We start from the raw sequence: 7,129 nt of genomic DNA, 5'->3' as shown, positions 1-7,129 counted from the left end.
GCTTTCGATGAGTACATCTTCTTGTTCATACAAACATTAGTTTGGCATTCAACTCAGCTCAGCTTTACTTACAGAACACTTTTGGATCTTTTAATAATGAGTAACTGAAACGCAAATTCTCTTTCATTGCATCACTCGGCTGGTTGGAAGAAACAAAGTTCTGGAGTCGTTCCAAAACATGACTCACTGAGCTGTTGAAAATGTATTTCTCAGCTTCTAGCTGTGCTATTGTTTTGCCACTGACCCCATTTAGCACTTGTCATTTTTGTTTTTTTCTCTCACGTTGAATATGTGCAAACACTTTGAGAGGCTGCAAAACAAGCACTCAAAGGTGTAAACGCTTTCCCCTCGACGGGTGACGTACTCCCGGGATAGGCCGCCTTATCAGAAGCTTTACGTTTGGATGTAAATAGGCTAGAGTCGAACAAGGAGCCAACGCGGTTACGGGCAAAACAAACGTATCAAAGTCAATTTGGAAGCATTTCGTAAAAGGTCAGCAGAGGATCCCATGAATAGACCGCAGCTAAGGTGACCTGTGCCGAGACGCAGGTGGACTTGCAAAATAGAAAACAAATTGCCGGCTGCCAGAAATGACATTGTTTCAGGGCGCCCTGGGAAAGCCACCAGGTGATAGTCAGAGCCATTCCAAAAAGGAAATTACAAGCGGTTCACACTCCTCTCGTCAACATCGCTTTGGGATAAAATGTTAGGCGACGACGACAAAATTGTCCCGTTGAAACAATTTCCACCCAAACACACAGCACACATGAGACCACTTTTTGTTTGTGGAGCCAATGATTGCGCAATCTCGTAGGGCGCTGTGAAAAACAAACAGCATCACAACATTGAAACCATTTGTTTGCACCCATTTTTTTGTGCCCAGAGTTTTTGAGTGTGTGTAAGTCAGTGACGTGGAGGGGGTGGGGTCATATATTCAGTCATATATTGTCTCTGTGCAACGGTGTGGTGTTGCTTAACAACTGAATTGAAAATGAGTCCACGGGAGCACTGCAACGGCCGCAGAATTTTTGCAAGAACAATTCATTTTAGGATGAACTATCGATACAAATATTTTCATTTGATTGAAAGCAATGGCGTTAACCACTCGACCAGAGCCTGCTCGGAAACAAAAAAGATTTGGTCATATTGATAGGGTATCCACCCAAACATGTTCGGTGTTCAAAGTTTCAACGGATAGTCCGAAGCAACCCTTTCCACAGTGGTCACCATGACAGGCGACCACCTGTTGGCGTCAGTGTGCCAAGCGCCGTTGGACGATCAGGAGAAGAAGATTTGATCGACTGATGTGACGTCAGGGCTTTAGGTAAATTGAAGGCAGGTGTGCTCAAGGGGAGTTATCATATGCAGGTGCCATCGAGTGCGTGGCGGCGGTCGGACGGTTTCTCAGGTAAGCTAGCACGCTAGCAAATGTTTGTCGTCTCCTGCCGTTTTTCGCGACGGACGCCGTGTTTGTTGCACGATTTTCGCGCTCAAGGGGAGTTCTCAAATGCCGGTGCCACCGAGTGCGTGGCATTTTCTCAGGTAAGTGATCGTCGTTTCTTGTCGTCTCTCTTTCTTACGATGCCATTTATTATTTCTTGCAGGATTTTCGCTGTCTAGGGAGTGCTTGAGGTTTGGGCACGGCACGCCACAATCGACTTTGCGTCGCGTAGTTGCGCGTTTTGGTCGTTTTGCCGCTACGGTATTTCAAATGTCTTTCGTGTTAATGCTGGCCAGCATTTTTTTCATACGTTTGTTTGTTGAAGGTTCGTAAATGACGCCGGCGATAAGCGCGTGTTTGTCTGAAATGTTAGTTTGATTCTAGTTAACTGAACACTTTTTTACTATTTTATATCATGCGTGGGCCATTTCCGTGTTATGCAAACTGATATATGTAACGAATTTGTTACGTCATGTCCAAATCGGACCAAATCAGTTCAAAGATGGCGCCCACCCGCTCTCGTTCCGTTACGCAACAAACATTTGCGCGAGTTATTTTCTCCCGTTTTGGACGCTGCCAACCTGGATCATCTATCTAATGTGAGGTGAGTTAATGAATGATGAAATTAAAATATGAATTATAATCCTGAATAATATCATAATATACGACAATATAATGATTATATATTTTTTCAACTGCAAAACTCTACTTAGTATGTATAAAATTAAAATAGATTTTTGTTGCAGTAATTTCTGTTTGTCTTTTGTAGCACTAGAAAAGGCTGCCCAGCCAGCATCCTTCTATACAAAGCACGCATGAGGCTCTTGAGGAGCTATTTCAGTGATGTTGAGGGCACTGAGGAAGACTAGTCCTAAATCAGGTGAAAACCTGTTTTTGTCAAGTTTCAGCTTCCCAACACACAATGGTTGTCGAGTTTTAGCTTCCCAGCACACAATTAATGGCTGCCTGTGTGTTATTGTAGGCTGCAAGAGGAGCCGAATGGGAAAAGTAGAATTCCATATGAAAAGGCACAATGGCCTATCCAAAGGAGCAATGGCCTATCCAAAGGAGCCATGGCCTATCCAAAGGAGCCATGGCCTATCCAAAGGAGCCATGGCCTATCCAAAGGAGCCATGGCCTATCCAAAGGAGCCATGGCCTATCAGAAGATGCCATGGCCTATCCAAAGGAGCCATGGCCTATCCAAAGGAGCCATAGCCTATCCAAAGGAGCCATGGCCTGTCTAGAGGAGCCATGGCCTGTCCAAAGGAGCAATGACCTGTTCAAAGGAGCAATGCCATATCCAAACGAGCAATGCTATATCAAGTCAAGAATCAAGCAGTGCGCTGCAAAAGGCGACGTGTGCCGATTATGTGCCCAGGAGGGGGCAGTGTGGTTGCCTTTGGTTATGGGTGCACGACGGAAAGGTTGCAGGTGTGGCCAGTGTTTGGGGCTCTGATGGTTGGTCTTGCTTAAGAGGTGTGCTGTGGTTGTGACTTGTCTGGGTCCAGCGTTGTCTTGTGCTTGGTTGCCATTGACGGCTCACTTGGGGGAGGACGTGGTGACTTGGATGGAGACAAAACTGAACTTTGACGCGGAGCCCAATGTCCAAGCTTGCCATATGACTTGTACCATTTTGTGTCTTTTTCTAACCTGCCACTGTTGTACTTGCTGCATTCTTTGTTCTACCCCCCTCGGTGTAGGGCGGCGTTGGAGCGAGCCGATTCCGAAAGTCCAATTTTGCAATTTGACTTGTACGAGTTTGTCTTTTTCTAACCTGCCACTGTTGCACTTCATCTAACCCTAACCTACCACTGTGGTACTTGCGTTCTTTGTTCTCCCCTAGGTGTAGGGCAGCATTGGAGCGAGACGGTAACATTTTGTCTTTTTCCAACCTACCACTGTCGTGCTCGATCTAAGCAGTCCTTTGTTCTCTAGGTGTAGGGGGCGGTGTTTATGCGAGCCGGTCCATGAGGAAGACCTAATGATGCGAGCAGCGCCCAACTCATTGAATGTTCTGCCATTTGCAGGCCGGACGCAAAAGGGGGGGGGGGCGCACGGCCCGATCCGACCCGGCGACGGTCACCAAAAGCAGCTAGTCGCTGTGATCAAGCAAGCAAGTGACCGACAACTTGGGGTGCTCTTTGAGTTTCTAACATTTGTTTCTGTTTCTGCAGATGGCGACCGGGACGTGACACAATCTGATCAGAGGTGGACTGACTGCTGTGGCATTGATCTGAAGTCGCCGAGTTCTGAGGGAGACCCGCTTCCCTGGAGGCGTCGACCTGCGCAGCTTCAACGTGTGAAGTGGATTTTTTTTTTTTTTAAATTACACCAGCGGTGTCCCAATGTCTGCTTGAGGGCTGCATACTGAAACAAATTCTGAATTATTTGACACAAATTCATTAAATCAATCACGAAATGTTGCCATTGATATTTTGTGCCACAAAGCAGTGTTGCGTTCATTCGAGTGGTGTGTTGATCAAGTTGCCCCGAGGCTGCCATTTGGACACCAATGGTGACATGTGTGTAGGGCTGCACGTGTATTGGAAAACTGCCATATGGTGGTCTAGGTTATTGACATGCACTTTAAGACAGCAAAGATTTTTTTTTTCATGTCTCAAATGAAACTTGTTTTCTTGCCTAACTATTTGTAATGAGTTAAGACGATAAGTCACTGATGTAAGTTAAAGTTAACTGATCTCATTGCGATCAAATAGTTAACCTCCATCCAAGAGTTTTGCACAACTTTCCTGAATGCAGTGGTCTGGCCCAATACTGCCATATAATTGATTTTCCAAAATGTTGTGCAGCCCTCACTGAGTGCCAAACGCGCAGCGACGGCTAGCGCAAGCGACCGCGCAGCGACGGCTAGCGCAAGCGACCGCGCAGCGACGGCTAGCGCAAGCGACCGCGCAGCGACGGCTAGCGCAAGCGACCGCGCAGCGACGGCTAGCGCAAGCGACCGCGCAGCGACGGCAAGCGCAAGCGACTACAAGCGCAAGCGACCGCGCAGCGACTGCAAGCGACCGCGCAGCGACTGCAAGCGCAAGCGACGGCAAGCGCAAGCGAGACTTTTGTGCTTGTCTTGCAAGGTGGAAGAGACGATGTATGAAACGGAGGCCACAAGACCCGCGATTGGTGAGCGGGGTGCCAAATCACCAATCACCCAAAGAAAGCAGTCGCCAAGTGTTGAAGAGGAGCCTGATGCATGGCTGGCCAGAGGCGGTGGTGACATGGCAATCCAATCTGCAACACACTTGTTAGTTTTAATTTGATTTCCTTATTTGTCTGCCGTTCAGGGTTGCCGGGGCGGCGGATGGGACGAGCGCCAGCCTGCACCGAGAGGGACTGGGCTGCACCCACAAGACCAGGGAGGGGGCAGGTAATGAGTACGTTGACAGAAATGAGCCGCATGCAACTGAGTGCCGTTTGTCTTTTTGCACCTGTGCGAGGCGGAAGACGAGTCCAGAGAGGGACTGGACAGGACCGCGAGACCAGAGGGTAATAATAAAAAACTTTATTTGTAGAGCACTTTTCATACAAGAAATGCAGCTCAAAGCACTTTACAACAAAGAAATTATAAGCATTGAATTCTTCATATAGGAACAGACATAAAAAGAAAACAAAAACATTCATGTATGCATACGCAATTAAAGGGATCTTAAAATAGGAGCAAGCTTTAATAGACAGGTAATGAGTACGTCCACAGAAGTGAACCGCATGCAACAGAGTGCCGTTTTCCTTTCTGCAGTGGCACGAGGTGGAGGATGAGACCAAACGTCGAATACCGGCCGGGGGGAGCGGCCGACCTTCGCCCGTGATGAGCGGCCGAGACGGACGGGTGCGGATGCGGCGAGGGCAAAGCGCCCAGCCAGCATTTAAGGAGAGTATGACTTTTTTTTTCTTTTGTCCTTTCTTTCTTTCCGTCCCTCCCTCCACTTTTTCACTGGGTGTGCACATTGGCTATCTGCATGATGCCTTTCTTTCTCAGCGCGGCGTCATTTTGCAATATTGTTGTTTTACTGTTTTTTTAATCATGAAATGAACTGTTTGTACTGTAATTGTGTGTGTGTGTACCACTGAACTGATATTAAACTGTGAACTGAATTCAAGTGGTCCATTTTAAACATTGGCATTGCCAGTCTATCGTGCATACAAACTGGAATCATTTGAGACATTCTCAATGACAAGACAATTGTAAAGTTAGGCTGAAACAAAATTGACTTGTTAAATATGCAGTGTCAGGCTTTGTATTATTTTTTTTAACTACACAAAGAAAAGCTGGATGCATTCTAAATTGTTGACAAAAGCCAAGTAGCCAGACACCCATACATGCAAACGACAAGCGTACAAACGGTCTCTGTCGCGATCAATAAGTCATCTTTGGCAACCCTGCTTTAAAATGGCCACCGAACTCAGAATCTTGCAGAATGTTGGTACATTTTTCTGTATGAGTAAAAGCTGTTATTTTAATCTAGTCTGAGCCATTTTTTGGTTTGTTTTGAATTGTCATGCATCATGTGGGCATTCTTGTGAATAAAATCAACAGTGGTGTGTTTGCTTCCTGTTGGTGGTCTTGTAAATAAAGTCAACTTTGGTGTCAGTCATCATTCGCGATGTGCCTCAATCCATGGTGCATCTCTTGAATATGAAACTTATTGCATGTTTTGTTACAGGGCTTGATGTCTTCATTGGCTGTCTGACTACAAAAAAAAAGGCTGTTGCTGAGCAGTCCAGATTGCTGCTAAAGTCAATTGAATTTATAAAAATAGCGTGTAACTTCCAGGACCTTAGCTTTCAATTCAAAGCACAGTTGAGTAACCACACGGCCAGCCTCGGTACATGTACTGGGTGGTACCACCGAGTTCAGAGTAAAGTAAAGGCCATAGCGGTCTAATTCATACCGGCATCCTTATGAAATTGACCATATCAGAAAGGCTAGATGAATTCCAAGTGCTGCCACCGAGTAGCAGTATATTTGCCTCAACCTGTCTGATGCTGGGTCAATGCGATGCACCTTTCATTGTTTTGCCCAAAACAACCTAAGAAATAAAGTACTGCCGTTATCCCGCCTATGTGCATGTGTGTTAAAAGTACAAAACAAACTCATTTGCATGATAGACGTCTAAATCACATGCTAGATATTTGCCCCAACCTGTCTGATGCTCTATTTAACTGTACGTGATAATTTTTAACAATTTTAATCATTTTAATTTTTAAGTACATTACAAATGATAGGCGCCCCAATTAGACAGTTGGGTCAATGTGACCCGTCTTTTGCTGTTTGTTCTGCCCAAAGCAACCTAACAAATACACATAAGTACTGCCGCTATCTCGCCAATGTGCATGTCTCTAAAATGTACAAAGCAAACAAGTTCATTTGTATAATACACTTCTAAACCACACGCTAAAATAATTCATGTGATGCAGAAAGTCTTCTGTAGCTTGCTATGATTTGCCGATTTGAGCAATGACGTATCCGGACCCGAGGCTGGGGGTTGCCCGTCCATGTGCCTAATCGCTCGGGCATTGATACATCAGCAATGCTTCTTTCTAGGTCTCCTCATGTCCTCAGCACTGCAAACCTTTGTGCCGGTACACCATATGAAGTAAATGACGGAATGTTTTTTTTTATTATTATTATTATTATTATTACACCTCCTCTAATGTGTATCAAGCATACCAG

The 7,129-nt window shown here is 45.7% G+C and overlaps 1 long non-coding RNA gene across 1 annotated transcript; it reads left to right on the top strand.

Moving 5' to 3' along the window:
* Nucleotides 1–1,548: 1,548 nt before the first annotated feature.
* LOC125967041 (uncharacterized) lies at nucleotides 1,549–5,916 on the top strand. The gene is made up of 4 exons (XR_007480651.2): nucleotides 1,549–2,321; nucleotides 2,424–4,825; nucleotides 4,896–4,944; nucleotides 5,195–5,916. It is a non-coding gene; the product is annotated as an uncharacterized lncRNA (long non-coding RNA).
* The last annotated feature ends 1,213 nt before the right edge of the window (nucleotides 5,917–7,129 follow it).

Source organism: Syngnathus scovelli, chromosome 10, assembly GCF_024217435.2.
Source record: "Syngnathus scovelli strain Florida chromosome 10, RoL_Ssco_1.2, whole genome shotgun sequence".
Lineage (NCBI taxonomy): Eukaryota > Metazoa > Chordata > Actinopteri > Syngnathiformes > Syngnathidae > Syngnathus > Syngnathus scovelli.
Note: the sequence above shows the minus strand (reverse complement) of the source record. Positions and strands in the feature narration are given on the sequence as shown.